Below are 16,679 nucleotides of genomic sequence, written 5' to 3' on the forward strand. Positions count from 1 at the left end.
TCCGACATACTGGACAAAACTTAGAAAAAGACTGTATGAAATTAAACATCCATCAGGCCTAATGCGATCCTTGAGCTTGGTGCTTTTCTGTAAGTTTCATGATATCGGGCTCCAAATTAGCCAATGACAGTCAGAGGTCACCTCTTGTTGCGATATCAATTCCATTCCTGGATTTTGTCAAGGAAATAAGAGGGAAACTATTGACTCCAATGAATTGTTGCTTGAGAATTTCATCGGTTCAGTTACCAGGGCCCCCATAAACCCCTGGGGCTCCCCTTCTCACAGTTTTCAGTTGGTGACCTCCTTCAAATGTGCCAGGGCCCCCAAGGGGGCCATATGGCCTGCGTTGAGAATGGCTGATTTAGATGATGGCTTTGTTGCCAAGTTTGCAGATGATACGAATATTGGTAGAGGGGCAGGTAGTGTTGAGGAAACAGGAAGGCTGCAGAAGGACTTCTGCAAGAAAGTGGCAAATAAAATACAATGTTGGAAAATGCATGGTCATGCACTTTGGTAGAAGAAATAAATGTGCAGACTATTTTCTAAATGTGGAGAAAATCTGAAAATCTGAGATGCCAAGGGACTTGGGAGTCCTTGTGTAGAACTTTCGGGTAGAGTCAGTGGCGAAGAACGCAAATGCAATATTAGCATTTATTTCAATAGCTCCATAACACAAGATTGGGGACGTGAAATTGAGGCTTTATAAGGCACTGGGGAGGCCTCACCTTGAGGACTGTGAACAGTTTTGGGTTCCTTATCTAACAAAAGACGTGCTGGCATTAGAGAGGGTTCAGAAGAGGTTCACAAGGATGATTCTGGGAATGAAGAAATTATCATATGAGAAACATTTGGCTCTGGGCCTGTACTAACTGGAATTTAGAAGGATGGGGGAAGGCAGGGGGATCTCATTGAAACCTTTTGAATGTTGAAAGGCCCAGACAGAGCAGATGTGGAAAGGATGTTTCCCTTGGTGTGGGGGGTCTGGGACAATGGGGCACAGCCTCAGGATAGGGGGGCGTCCATTTAAAACAGAGATGTGGAGAAACTTCTTTAGCCAGATGGTGGTGAATCTGTGGAATTTATTACCACAGGCAACTGCGGAGGCCAGGTCGTTGGGTGTATTTTAAGTTCTTGATTGGACGGCATCAGAGGTTACGGGGAGTGGGACTGAGGAGGGAAAAGAAAAGAATCAGCCATGATTGAGTGGGGGAGCAGACCCGATAGGCCAGATGGCCTAATTCTGCTCCTGTGTCGTATGGTCTTATAGAATAAGAGAGAATACCCAAACACAAAATCATTAACAGACCCAGACGCAGTTTGTAAAATCACTTCTGTAAAAGCTTTTCATCAGCTATTTTTGAATCAAGTGCATTTCTCTTGAGAGGAAGCTTTTGTTAATATTGGTGTGAAATATCTGGACTGGTAGCAATTTGCTGATTGTGTGATGGAGATGCAACCCAACGGATCTCCTGTGTCAATGGGATTATCATGATTCTTCTCCCAAAGCCAAACTGGCTCGGGGTGGGAGAACAACTGTCAGAATAATTCAATCAAAGAATGAATTGAACAAGCAGAAATAATTACAGATAACTGTCAACGGTAACAGGAGTATGCCTGCTCGTGTCACAATAATGGGGCAGCAGGGTAGTGGAGCAGTTCACACGATGCTAATACAGCATCAGCGATCAGTGTTCAATTCCGCTGCTGTCTGTAAGGAGTTTCTATGTTCTCCCCGTGATGACTTGGGTTTCCTCTGGGTGCTCTGGCTTCCTCCCACATTGCAAAGACACACGGTTAATAAGCTAATTGGTCGACTGGATGTAATTGGGCTGCATGGGCTCATACGAATTTCTTCCATCCTGTGATAATCTGACCCTAACTGATAAGTTACGTTTCTTTTCTTTGTGAATGCTACTTATCTGATGTAATGTACCTGTAATGTTGCTGCAAGTCAGGTTTTCATTCTACTTGCGCAGATGACAATAAGCTTGATTTTGAAACCAGATTTCAGAATGACAGAGCTGATGACCAAGGAAACATTACAATCCTATTGGATACAGCATCATAATCAATCTGGGTATTGGATACAGTACTGTCATAATCTGCTGTAAGCAACTAAAATTATACAGAGCTAGTGTCAACCTCAGGTGATTCTAACTGATTGTAGGTTACGGAGATTAACAACATGCTGGTGTAACATTAAATGAGGCTGTTGCACTCAAACACTTTCAGTGAAGATTGTAAAGTAAATCAGAGGTCCAATGTGGGCACTGTTGTTTGTAACAATTCCCGGAAATCTTATGTGTCCATCACAGGAAAAGCCCTCCCTACCACTGATTACATCTACAAGGTGCACTGCCACAAGAAAGCAGCATCAATCATCAATCCAGTCTATGGTCTCTTCTCGCCACTATCATCAGGAAGAAGGTACAGGAGCCTTAGGTCCCACACCACCAGGTTCAGGAACTGTTATTATCCCTCACCATCAGGCTCTTGAATCGACATGGTTAACTTCACTCACCCCAACACTGAACAGATTTCACAACCTACAGACCATTTTCAAGGCTCGACAACTGTTACTCGCAGTATTATCTATCTACTTGCACCAAGAGGCCACTTTACTCAATACATCCTGTACCAAATAAAGTGGCCAGTGAGTGCACGTTCAGGGTCTTCTGCTGCTGTAGCCCATCCACTGCAATGTTCGACATGTCGTACATTCAAAGATGCTTTTCTGCACACGTTACTATTGTAACGTGTGGTTATTTGAGTTACTATTGCCTTCCTATCAGCTTGAACCAGTCTAGCCATTCTCCTCTGACCTCTCTCGTGAACAAGAGATTTTTGCCCCACAGAATTGCTGCTTTGCTGGATTTTTTTTGTTTCTTGTCTCACTCTCTGTAAACTCTAGAGACTGTTGTGCGTGAAAATCCCAGGAGATCAGTAGTTTCTGAGATACTCAAACCACCCCATCTGGCGCCAACAATCGTTCCACAGTCAAATTCAGTTAGATGACATGTCTTCCCCATTCTGATGTTTGGTCTGAACAACCGAACCTTTTGACCATGTCTGCATGCTTTTATGTATTAGTTGATGCCACATGATTGGCTGATTATATATTTGCATTGATGAGGTGTACAGGAGTACTGAATAAGGTATATTTATCTATTAGTATTTTTTATATTTATGCAATTTGTCATTTGCACATTGTTTGTCGATCTTTACTTGTGTGTAGTATTTTTACTGATTCTATTTTATTTCTTTGTTCTGCTGAGAATGCCTGCAATAAAATGAATCTCAAGGTAGTATATGGTGATATATATGTACTTAGATAATAAATTTATTTTAAACTTTGAATCGTTGCTCCAAGGTTGGGGAAGAAACTATTCTTTATGGAGCTTCGCTGCAGAATTAAACTCAGGTTGGCATTGGGAACACATGATAAGGGAGAAAAAGGATTGCTCTGACAAAATGAACTTTTCAGGGCTGAAGCTGCAGGCCCAGTTACTGGGTTTGAGGAGTGAGGCATCCTCAAACTTAACAAAGATATTTGTTTCTATCTCAAGTGGCACCGAGGACAAACTGAAGCCTCCCTGTGATGTCTGTGTACAGTGATCGGGCTGTCCTGGGGTTAGAGGCCTGCGTGTGTGTGTGTGTGTGTGTGAGTGTGTGTGTGTGTGTGTGTGTGTGTGTGTGTGTGTGTGTGTGTGTGTGTGTGTGTGTGAGAGAGAGAGAGAGTGTGCAGGTGTGTGTATGTAGGTATAGGAGTGTGCGTGTGTGTAGGTCTGTGTGGACATGTGTATGTAGGTGTTTGTGTGAGGTAAGGGACTTTTTTTGCCGTTGTTCTGCTGAGCATTGTGGGTAAACTATGTTCGTGCCATTATGTGTGGGGACATGTAGCATATTCTTGGGTGTGTTGATCGTTAACGCAAACTACACATCTCACTGTATGTTTCATGTACATGATAAATCAATAAATTTCAACTTAATCTGAACCAAGGCAAGCTTTGAAAAAGCTTACACTGGTATCCAGTGATCTGCACTATCCTTTGCATTTTCCTCCTGATAATGTTCAAATTCTTTGTCATTTTGATGTGCCTCTCAGCCTTGACTGCTCATACGTTAGGTTTAAAAATAGATCACCTTCAGAGCACTGACCCCACACTCGGAAGAAATACAGCACGTTGTAAATGGCTAATCCGTTCAGAACAACCTGAAGGGTTTTACCATTAATCCAAGGTGAACTGAAATATGACAAGATTTAACTGCTCTGAAAGTCACCTCCATTGTTCATAGTTCACAGGTGAGGGAGTTTAAACTGAAGGTGAGGAAGGCCCAGCAACAGGTGCTGGTGGTGGTGAAAACTGTAACTGCTGTCGGCTATTCACATAAATCCACTGTTAATTCTCATTCTACGATTTGGAAGAAGAGTCTATTCAGCCCATTGAGTCTACACGAATTCTCAAAACAATCCCAATTATCTTGCTGTCTGATTGCTAATCAATAGAACATCATTACATCAAAGTACAGGCTCTTTGACCCATGATGTTGAGCTGACATTTTAACCAACTCTAAGATCATTTAGGGTTTCCTAAACTGGGGTCCACAGACCCCTTGGTTAATGTTAGGGGTTTATGGCATAAAAAGGTTGGGAACCCCTGATCGAACCCTTCCATCCCAAACAACCTTCTGTTTTTCTATCATTCATGTGCCTTTCTAAGAGTCTCTTATGTCCCTAATGTCCCTCTACCACCACCACTGGCAGTGTGTTCCATGCACCCACCACTCTGTGTAAAAAAAAACTTATCTCTGGCAGGCAACAATTTCCTTTGCACCCCATCTAAAGCTTCCACATCCTTCTCGTAATGAGGCCAGCAGAATGGAAGGCAATATTCCAGTGTGAACTGAAGAGGGTTTTGTAGAGCTGCAATGTTACGTCACGGCTCCTGAACTCAATCCCCCAAATCATGAAGACCAACACTATACACCTTCGTAACCATCCTATCAATTTCTGCGACAACTTTGAGGGACCACAATACCCCTCTGTTCTTTCAGAGAGCTAAGAATCCTTCGATTAACCTTGCATTCTGCCTGCAAATTTGTCCTTCCATAGTGAATCACTTCACACTTTCACAGGCTGAATGCCATCTGCCACTCCTCAGCCCAGCTCTGTATCCTGCCAATATCCTGTTGTAACCTTGGCATCCCGCCAATGTCCTGTTGTAACCTTACAGACTATCCACAACTCCATCCTGCATCCTGCCAATGTGCCATTGTAAGGGACAGGTTGCTCTTGAATCCGAGGGAGACCAATATCCTTGCAGGTAGGTTTACTAGAGATGCTGGGAGTGGTTTAAACTAATAAGGCAGGGGGCTGGGAAGCAGTATGATAGAGCAGAGGCTACGCAAGCAGGCTTACAAGTAGATGATGGATGTAACATAAATGAAAGGAAGGACAAGCCAATGATTGAGTACAAATGCAGACAGAGCAAAGAGTTAAATTGTACCACAGAGGCAAAATTCAAAAGGGTGAAGAATGCAGAACTGAAGATGCTTATTTAAATGCATGTAGCATTTGGAATAAGGTGGACAAACTCGTGGAGCAAATAGAGATTGATGGGTATGATGTTGGGGGCATCACTCAGTCGTGACTGAAAGAAGGTTATAGTTGAGAGTTTAACATCAAATGATACACTGTATCGAAAGGACAGAAAGGAAGGCATGGGCAGTGGTGTGGCTCTGTTGGTAAGAGATGGAATTACATCTTTAGATGGAGGTGACAGGGTCAGAAAATGTCAAATCTTTGTGGGTGGAGTTAAGAAACTGCAAGAGTGAAAAAAGCATTACGGGAATCATATATAGGCCTCCAAATAGTAGACAAGATGTGGGGTCAAGATTGCAAAGGGAGCTGGAAAGGGCAAGTAGTAAGGGTAATGACACAATTGTAATATGCAAAGGTATTGGGAAAATCATGTTGGTGTCGGATCACAGGAGAGGGAATTTGTTGAATGCCTACAAGATGGCTTTTTAGAGCAACTTGTGTTTGAGCCTAGTAGGGAAAAGACCATTTTCGATTGGATGTTGTGAAATAACCCAGATTTTATTAGCTTAACTTAAAGGAACACTTAGGAGACACTGATCATAATATGATTAAATTCATACTGCAATTTGAGAGGGTGGAGCACAAGTCACATGAATCAGTATCACAATGGAATAAAGGGAATTACAGATACATGAGAGGAGCTTGCCCAGGTGGATTGGAGGGGAATACTGGCAGGGATGACGGCAGAAGTTTCTGGGAATAGATCACAAGGTGCTGGATAAATATGTTCCACAGAGGAAGTTGCTCTCAAATGACAGGTAGGCAACCACGGCTGACAAGGGAAGTTAAGGACTGCATAAAAGCCAAGGTAAGGGCATATAAGGTAGCAAAAGTGAGTGGGAAGTTGGATGATTGGGAAGCTTTTAAAATCCAACAAAAGGCAATTAAAAAACTACAAGAAGGGAGAAGATGAAATATGAGGGCAAAATAGCCAATAATACAAAGCAGAATACTAAAAGATTTTTCAGTTATATATAGAACAAAAGGGAGATGATTGGCCATATTAGACCACTGGAAAATGATGCTAGTAATGGGGGACAAAGAAATGGCAGATGAACTTAAGAGCTACTTTGCTTCAGTCTTTACTGTGGAAGACACTAACTGTATGCCAGAGGTTCGTGAGTGTCAGGGAGCAGGAGTGTGTGCCATTGCTATTACAGAGGAAAAAGTGTGAGGCAAATTCAAAAGTCTTAAGGTAGATAAGTCACCTGGACCAGATGGACTACATCCCAGAGTCCTGAGAGAGATTGCTGAAGAGATTATAGATGCATTGGTCTTGATCTTTTAAGGATCACTTGATTCTGGCATGGTCCCGGAGGACTGGAAAATTGCAAATGTCACTCCACTCTTGAAGAAGGGAGGATGACAGAAAAAAGGAAATTATGGGCCAGTTAATCTGACCTCAGCGTTTGGGAAAGTATTAGAGTCCATTATTAAGGATGAGGTTTCATGGTACTTGGAGACTAATGATAAAATAAGTCAAAGTCAGCATGGTTTCTGAAAAGGGAAATCTTGCCTGACAAATCTGTTAGAGTTCTTTGATGAAATAACAAGCAGGGTGGACAAAGGAGAGGCATTTTCAGAAGGCATTTGATAAGGTGCCTCACATGTGGCTGCTTAGCAAGATAACATCCTATGGTGTTACAGGATTTGTAGTTACAGACATGCCATACTGGCATGGATAGAGGACTGGCTGACAGGCAGGAGGCAGTGACTGGAACTAAAGGGGGTCTTTTCTGGTTGGTTGCCAGTGACTAGTGGTGTTCCTCGGGAGTCAGTATTGGGACTACTACCTTTCACGTTGTTTTCAATGATTTGGATAATAGAATTGATGGCTTTGATAGGTGGAGGGGCAGGTAGTGCTGAGGAAGCAATGTGATTACAAAAGGACAGGCAAATTGGAAGAATGGGGAAAAAAGTGGCAGATGGAATAGTGTTGGGAAATCTAAGGTTATGCATTTTGGTGAAAGGAACAATAGTAGACTATTATCTAAGTGGGGAGAAAATGCAAACATCAGAGGTGCAGAGGGGCCTCGGAGTCCTCCTGCAAGACTCCCAGCAGGTTAATTCACAGGTTGAGTCTGTGGTAAAGAGGCCAATACAATGGTGGCATTTATTTTAAGAGGAACAGAACATAAAAATGAGGAGATAATGCTGAAGCTTTATAAAACACTAGTCAGGCCCCATATCTCAGAAAGGATGTGTTGTTATTGGAGAGAGTCCGGAGGAGGTTCTCGAGGATGATTCCAGGAATGAAGGGGCTAACAAATGAGTAGCGTTCAGCAGCTTTGGGCCTGTACGCACTGGAATTTAGAAGAATGAGTTGGGATCTCATTGAAACCTACAGAATATTGAAAGGACTAGATAAGGTGGATGTGGAGAGGATGTTTCCTCTGGTCAGGTATCCAGAACTAGAGGACACATGCTCAAAATTGAGGGGCAACATTTTAGAACAGCAGTAAGGAGGAATTTTCTTCGTCAAAGAGTGGTGAATCTGTGGAATGCTCTGCCACAGACTGTGGTGGAGGCCAAGTCCCTGGGTATATTCAAAGCGGAAGTTGATATATTTCTGATTGGTCGGTGCATCAATGGATATGGTGAGAGGGCAGGTGTATGGGATTGAATGAAATCTGGGGTCAGCCATGATGAAATGTCAGCGTGGACTCGATGGGCTGAATGGCTCCTATGTCTTATGGTGAACCTTCTACACTATCCCCATCTCCATCCTGCATCCTGCCAATGTCCCATTGTAACCTACGATGACTTTCATTTCTTATTCTTTAGAATTAAAGTTATTATGAAGTTTATTATCTAAGTACATAAATGTTAGCAGATACTACATTGAGATTCATTTTCTTGCAAGCATTTATAGAAAGTGAAGAGGTTCAATAGAACTTATGAAAAAATTCTAAATGAAAAAGACTGACAAACAACCAATATGCAAAATAAACAAGGTGAAATCTGCAGATGCTGGAAATCCAAGCAACACACACAAAATGCTGGAGGAACTCAGCAGGCCAGGCAGCATCTATGGAAAAAAGTAAACAGCCAACTTCTTGGGCCGAGACCCTTCAGCAGCACATCTGCCAGAAAAAAAGCAGGATCTCCTGGTGACCAACCATTTTAATTCTCCTTCCCATTCCTATTCCGACACGTCACTCCATGACCTCCTCTGCTGCCGTGATGAGGTGACACTCAGGTTGGAAGAGCAACACCTCGTATTCCATCTGGGTAGCCTCCAATCTGATCACATGAACATCAATCTCTTAAACTTCTGGTAGTTGCCTCCCTTTTACTTCACCATTCCCCATTCTCATTTCCCTCTTTTACCTTATCTCCTTACCTACCCATCGCCTCCCTCTGGTGCCCCCCCCCTTCCCTTTCTTCCCCTCCTATCCGATTCCCCCTCCTCCAGCCCTTTTCTTCTTTCACCAATCAACTTCCCAGCTCTTTACTTCACATCTCCCCCACCCCCCCCCGGCCGATTTCACCTATCACTTGCCACCTTTACTTCTTCCTCCCATTCCCCAATCTTCTTATTCTGACTTCTCATTTTTTCTCCAGTCCTGATGAATAGTCCTGACCCGAAATGTTGACTCTTTTCCTTAGATGCTGCCTGGCCTGCTGAGTTCATCCAGCATTTTGTGTGTGTTGCTTAAATGTGCAGAAGACAAACTGTGGCAATTAAAGACATCATTTATATCCCTCAAAATATCTGTTTTCATATGACCACCTCTCGTTCTTTAAAATTCCAGTGAGCCCTAACCTGTTAAAAGCCTTCCTAATAGAAGAATCCCTTGAAACCCAGGACTATACAAGTGAACCTTCTCTGAAATGCCCTCAATAAAACGATACCTCTCCTTCAAAGGAAGAGCAGAATTAGCTGCTGTACTCTTGAGGTGTCTCACTAGTGGCTTGGACGAGGTTTCCCTGCTTTTATACTCCAGTCTCCTTGAAATAAAGGCCAGCCTTCCATTTGCCGTCACTGTCAGCTGCTGCTCTAGCCAGTGTGTTCCTGTGTTCCATTTTCAAATCAGTTTTCCTTAGGCAGACAACCTGTCTCCCCCTCCCCTTCTCTTTAAACTTGCAAACTAACCTTATCATTCCCTTTGCCTGCACCTCCAGAGAGTTAATCAGAGACAGACTGGCTGCTTTGTTAACACTAATTAGCTGCAGCCTCTGATGTTCCCTACGCTGACAATAGGTTCACTCCAATGCCCACAGCATAGCAGCGCACATCCTCTTATCCCCATTCTGTTTTCTCACTTCCAATTTAGAAACTCACTTGTCAGCGATGTAACTTTACTAAAATGCTCAGCCTCTCAAAGTTCAAAATAAATTTATTAACAAAGAACACAGATGTCACCATATATTACCCTGAGATTAATTTTCTTGCCGGTATTTACAGGAAAATAAAGAAATTGTGAGGCTGAGTGCAGTTCCAATGTGATATTTAACTTTGCCGGTGATACCACTGCCATTGACTGGATCAAAGGTGGTGACAAACTGGCACTTAGAAGGGAGATTGGAAATCTGACTGAACAGTGCCACAACAGCAACCTTTCGCTCAATGTCATCAAAACCAAATAGCTTATTGACTAAAGGAGGAGGAAGCCAGAGGTCCATGAGGCAGTCCTTATTAGGCAATCAGAGGTGGAGACGGTAACTTTAAGTTCTTTGGTATTATCATATCAGAGGATCGGTCTCTTTGTGGACCATGTAAATGTACCAGAAGCCCAGATCACCACTCTAATACGTACAATACCAGGAAAGTGGCATTGATAAGTGGTGTGGTCAGTGTTTGGGCTGGGTGGGTAGTGGGAGACAACAGCCACTGGCACTGTGTACTGATGTTCAGACTCCAGACTGGATCTCCTCGCGCACCAGAACGAGAATCAGAAACAGATTTATTACCGCTAACACATGCTGCGGACAGAACACAGAACGTTACTTCACAGTGCAGGCGCTTTGGCTCACAGCTTTACAGCACAATACATCCACCATGGCAGGTCCGAAAGGCTGTGAAAGGCGGCGGCTTGGGCATGGACATAACTACCCCCATCCCATAAAAACCCAGAGCTATAGGTACACCAACAGAAGCTCCAAAGACCTCATCCCAAGGAGAGCAAGGATCTTCGATGAGCTACACCTTGGAAGACCAGCCCAGGGCAGAGGTCTCTGGTAAGCTGCTTTCGGCAGCCTGTGCTGCAGTGAGGGGGGGGGAGGGGAGGAGGAGAAGAAGAAGAAGGGGAGGAGGGGGAAGGGGAGGAGGGGGAAGGGGGAAGAGGAGGGGGAGGGGGAGGAGGAGGAGGAGGAGGAGGAGGAGGAGAAGAAGAAGAAGAAGAAGAAGAAGAAGAAATAATCACCAGCTGAGTGAGGAGATTTTCCTCACCACTGTATCATGTACCCCTGGGTCTGTGATCCACTAATCGGAGTAAACTTCCCTGTGATAGTGAGACCGCTGGGATGCTCAACTGCCTCCAAGTCAGCATCTGATGAGGAAGGATCATCCTTAGGCCACCCAAGCAGCTCGGGATTTCTGGCTACTTCTACTTCACCTCAAATTTGCAGCACTCAACAGGGTTTGTCTTTCTGTTATTCAGTGGATAATTCATCTCTGGGAAGCTTGGCTGGGTGATGGGTTGCAATAATCATGCCTGACACCAAGATCACCCAGGAGACTTCAGTGACAGGGTCACAGAACATTACAGCTCGGAAACAAGCCCTTGGGACCATCCACACTCTTACCACCCTCTGAGGGGAGACGTTTCCCCTCACGTTTCCCTTAAACTGTTCACCTTTCACACTTAACCCATGACCTCTATTTGTTGTCTCACCCACCCTCAGTGGAAAAAGCCTGCTTGCGTTTACCCTATCTATACCCCTCATAACTTTGTACATCTCTAACACATCTCCCCTCAATCTTCTATGTTCTAAGGCATAATTAAGTTCTAACCTATTCAAGCTTTGCCTAGATTCAAGTCCTGCAACATCCTTGTAAATTTTCTCTCCACTCTTTCATACACATTTACATCTTTCCTATACATAGGTGATGAAGCCACACACAATACTCCAAATTAGGCCTCAGGGACATCTTATTCAACTTCAACATAACATCTCATCTCCTCTATTCAATACATTGATTTATGAAGTCTAATATGCCAAAAGCTTTCTTTACGACCCTAACTTTATACTGTCTGCACTTCTCACTGCCTCAATAAAGCAGCCAGCATAATCAAAGACCCCACCCATCCCGGCCACTCCCTCGCATCTTCCATTGGGCAGAAGAAACAAAAGCCTGGAAGCACGTACCACCAGGTTCAAGGATAGTTTCTACCCTACTGTTATAAGATGATTAAATAGTTCCCTCATATGATAAGATGGACACTCAATCTCAAAATTTACATCATTATGACTCTTACACCTTATTATCTGCCTGCACTTCATTTTGTCAGTAACTTTAACATTTTAATCTGCATTCTGTTCTTGCTTTACTTTGTACTACCTCAGTGCAATGTGTAATGATCTGATCTGCATGAACAGTATACAAGACAAGCTTTTCACTGTACATCGGTACACATAACAATAATAAATCAATTTACCAAATTATTTCAAAACATGTACTCTTTCCTGACAATACAAATCCTTCTAATCAGCTGGATGGATCTTACCACATCCCCTGGTGTGCAAGGGAGTAGTCTACAATGAGTCAAGATCCTTCAGAGCTGGGAGTGCTTCTGTCCAATAAGCAGCTAAGATCTTTGGTGGTGGACACTGGGGTGACTGTGATCTCTTACAAGTTGAAGAGTTCAGTGATGAGGGAGTGGAATTTCTGACTCCAAGCTTGCTCAAGTTTTACTCTGCTTTGTTAAACAAGCCCTGCTGATGGTTGTGTGTCCAAACAGTGATGTCAATGTCAGAGACAAGCTGATTGTCAGGGATGCAGAGGTGCCTGTGACACACCAATTGTTCAGAGGTTCAATCTCAATGAGATGGGTTCAAAGTGAGAGAGAGAGAGAGGAAGGTAAAAGGGGATCTGAGGGGCAAGTGTTTCACACACAGAGTAGTTGGTATCTGGAACAAGTTGCCAGAGGTGGTGATGGATGTAGGAATAGTATCAGGACCCTGAAATGTTGTTAAAGGGTCTAGGCACAAAACATTAAGACTGCTTATTCCCTCCATAGATGTTTTGTTACTCCAGCAAGGATTACATGGACAGTTTTCTAAATGAACAGGGTACAGAGCAGATGGAATTTATGCAGGCAAGTGGGATCAGTGTAGATTGGGATGGCAGCCAGAATAGATAGGGTGGGCCAAAGGGCTTGGTTCTTCAACATACAACTCTATAATAATAATAATCATATATGTCACTGGATTAAATTATAGGCCAAAGAGCTTGGTTCTACACTATACAACTCTATAATGGCAATCATGTACATCACTGGATTAAATTATAGGCCCATGCCTGTTCGGTCTAATTTCAGGGGCAGGATGGTGGAACTGCAGTGCCCTGTGGAGAGTGAAGGGCATGACAGGGCACAGAAGATGTAATGGTCATCCACTGCAACCAAGGAAGACCCCAGTTTGTGACGACTACTTGTACCACTGGATCTGGACTTTCAAAGTCAAGAGACACGAACTGTCCCAGGGCAATGGTTTTTCATCTTTAAAAACTCCTGCACAGGTTTCCTGCATCATCTGACACGATGGACAACCAGAAGGGTCAGTTTCTTCTTTTTCATTTTAATCCATGCCTATCGTCAAATCTTTGTTTCTACACAAGATATTTATTGTTACTAGCGTGGGTGGAGCATTGGCTGGTCGGTAGAAAACAGAGATTGGCAATAAAGGGACCCTGTTCTGGCTGGCTGCTGATTACCAGTGAAGTTCCACAGGGGTCGGTGTTGGGACCGCTGCTTTTTACCATGTGTGTCAATGATTTGGACTATAGTCCGTGAGCCAGGACCCCAAATTTGGACCACCAGTACCGTCTGGGGGGAATAATTCTTATAGTGATTTTTGGCAAGGTATGCATCCCTAGTGCTAGAAAATATACGATAGCATTGCAGCAGTGGTAGCTTTCTGTGAGGGGGACTGGGAGTTGCACCTCCATGCTATAAGAACCACGATCCCACGGTGCTTCGCCTATGATAAGATGAATTATGTCACGTACCTGTCCCCTTACTTTGCTCAGATGATGAACCTCCCAGAGAAGAATCCTGTGTATGAGGCCTTCAAGACAGGCCAATTCTCAGTGCAGCTGTCAAGTAACAACCCCTCTGGGCAGATCCCTGTGGACCAGGCTGTTGAAGCCACAGTGAACAAAGACACACAGACTCCTGGAGGCACATCATGGTTCAGCCTGAGGAAAGACATTCTTGCCATAGAGGGAGTACAAAGAAGGTTCACCAGATTGATTCCTGGGATGGCAGGACTTTCATATGATGAAAGACTGGATCGACTCGGCTTATACTCATTGGAATTTAGAAGATTGAGGGGGGATCTTATTGAAACGTATAAAATCCTAAAGGGATTGGACAGGCTCGATGCAGGAAGATTGTTCCCGATGTTGGGGAAGTCCAGAACGAGGGGTCACAGTTTGAGGATAAAGGGGCAGCCTTTTAGGACCGAGATTAGGAAAAACTCCTTCACACAGAGAATGGTGAATCTGTGGAATTCTCTGCCACAGGAAACAGTTGAGGCCAGTTCATTGGCTATATTTAAGAGGGAGTTAGATAAGGCCCTTGTGGCTAAAGGGATCAGGGGGTATGGAGAGAAGGCAGGTACAGGGTTCTGAGTTGGATGATCAGCCATGATCATGCTGAATGGTGGCGCAGGCTTGAAGGGCCGAATGGCCTACTCCTGCACCTATTTTCTATGTTTCTATGTTACTACGTAACAGCTGAGCACCGCAGTGCATTCCTGGGACAGTTCAGGGAGATGGTGCAAGGCAACAAATCAGAGCTTTGTCATGCGGAGCTACAGCGGCCAAGAATCCAGAAAGATGAGGAAGCAGTTTCAGCAGTGGTTAGCCTCATACATGAATGAGTCAACCCATTTGCAGAGAAGCAGGACCTCATTAGCATCTCTACGGCAAAGGCAGCCCGCAAGGACATTGCCTCCAACATGATGAAGGCATATGAGATTGGTGAGCAATTCTATGCAACCTTCAAGGTTGAGAGACTAGAGGAAAACCCACCAGCAAAGAAATTCCATGACCCAATGAAAACCAACAAGCTGAAAACATTCAATGATATGTGTAAGAAGAGAGAAGTGAAATCAAATGGGAGGGTGGTCATCTTGAAAGCAGACAGATCTTTGTTTGGACACATCATAGTGATGACACAGGGCACAGTCTACGTATGGAGGATATCCTTTCTCATCCCCTTGGACCATTGCCCTGGGGCCTGTCCACACCAGAAGAATTGCTGAGAAAGGCAAATAAAGCTACTTTAGACACAACCTTGCAAAAAAATGTAGCAGTAGAAGAGCAACTCCCAGGAAACTCTGCTACAGTGATTGATGGAATGAACTTGGTCCAAAGAGTGAAAGGTGATCAAGTTACTTTCAGAGATGTTGCCACAACAATTCTGGGTGTGGCTCTGAGGGAAGGCAGTCAGAGTAGCAGAATAGATGTTGTGTTCGACACATACAAGGAGAACTCTAGCAAGAATAGTGAAAGGTCTCTACAGGGTGAAGAGACTGGGCATGAGTTGCAAGATATCACAGGCACACAGATGGTGAGGCAATGGAGGACCTTCCTGACCAAAGTCAGTAACAAAAATAGTCTCATTAGCTTCATAGTCCATGAGTGGAGGAAGGCGGAGTACAGAGCAAAGCTACAGGAGAAGATTCTGTATGCAACTGTGAATGACAAATGTTACAGAATCACATCTCAAGACAGTGAGGTGTCAGCTCTTCAGTGTCAACAAGAAGCAGATGGCCACCTACTTCTCCATGCTGCCCATGCCACAAGAGAGGGATTCCAATCTGTAGTGATCTACTCAGAAGACACACGTCTTTAGCATTTTGTGACAAGATTGAGGCCCCATTGTTCCAGAAGTGTGGCACTAGAACCCGCACAAGGCTTGTAGACATCAGGAAGTTTGCTGCCACTGTTGGCATAGAGGTTTGTAGGGCTCTCATCCGGTTGCACGCATATACAGGATGTGACACTGTAAGCGCTTTTGCAGGCAAAGGGAAGACAAGTGCCCTAAAACTTCTGACCAGCAACAGGGAAACTCAGGACACATTCTTAAGAGTTGGATCAGGAATGGGACCTCTCCCCAGAACTAATAGACAAACTGGAGGCATTTACATGTCTCCTGTGTGCCCCAAAAGCATCGACCACCAAGGTCAATGAGCTCAGGTATCACCTTTTCTGTGCCAAAAAAAAGGTGAAATCGAAAGTCATCAACTCCCACCATGTAAGGACTGCTTAACAAAACATTCACAGCGAGCCAACTACCAGGCTGGTATATGGCGAAGATGTTTGGAGAAGGACCCACAAGTGCCAAGCCCTGCTGGCAGAGGATGGAAGATGGAGAGAGAAGAGGAAGCTGAACAGTTGGTGGTGCACTGGATGGAAGGCCAGCCAGCACCCGATGCCGTCCTGGATCTACTGGCCTGTAACTGTCCAAAAAAATGTTCACTCCCAAGATGTATGTGTGTTGCAAATGGCCTCAGGTGTACTGACATGTGTAGACTGGCAGACTGAGAGAACCAGGCATCCACCTCAGAGAGTGTGAAAAGTTCAGATGAAGATGTGGAAGACGTGGAAGACTTGGAAAATTATTATGATTACTAATAGGTTATGAAAGTATGGAAAGCAGTCTTTGATTAAATATATTTATTTTACAACCAAATGGGGCCTAGGTTATGGCCGTGTGGAACCCCACATTTGAATTATTGTACTGTAATTCTATATACCATGACAAAAGCTTAAGATTGTTTTGATTTGATACAACAATATGGAAAATATCATGACATTGATAAAACTATAGAAATCTCTCCAAATGAGTTTTTAACCTTTTGGGGGTGGGGTAACATTTTCTGTGGTATTGATGTTAATATGGAA

At 43.9% G+C, this 16,679-nt stretch overlaps 1 protein-coding gene across 1 annotated transcript in view; it reads right to left on the minus strand.

The window, feature by feature from the left end:
• The window catches only part of LOC134359730 (multiple epidermal growth factor-like domains protein 9), a 224,186-nt gene that overhangs the window by 12,217 nt on the left and 195,290 nt on the right, over positions 1–16,679 (minus strand). The gene's annotated exons all lie outside the window — the stretch shown is intronic.

Source organism: Mobula hypostoma, chromosome 21 (assembly GCF_963921235.1).
Source record: "Mobula hypostoma chromosome 21, sMobHyp1.1, whole genome shotgun sequence".
Taxonomy (NCBI): Eukaryota; Metazoa; Chordata; class Chondrichthyes; order Myliobatiformes; family Myliobatidae; genus Mobula; species Mobula hypostoma.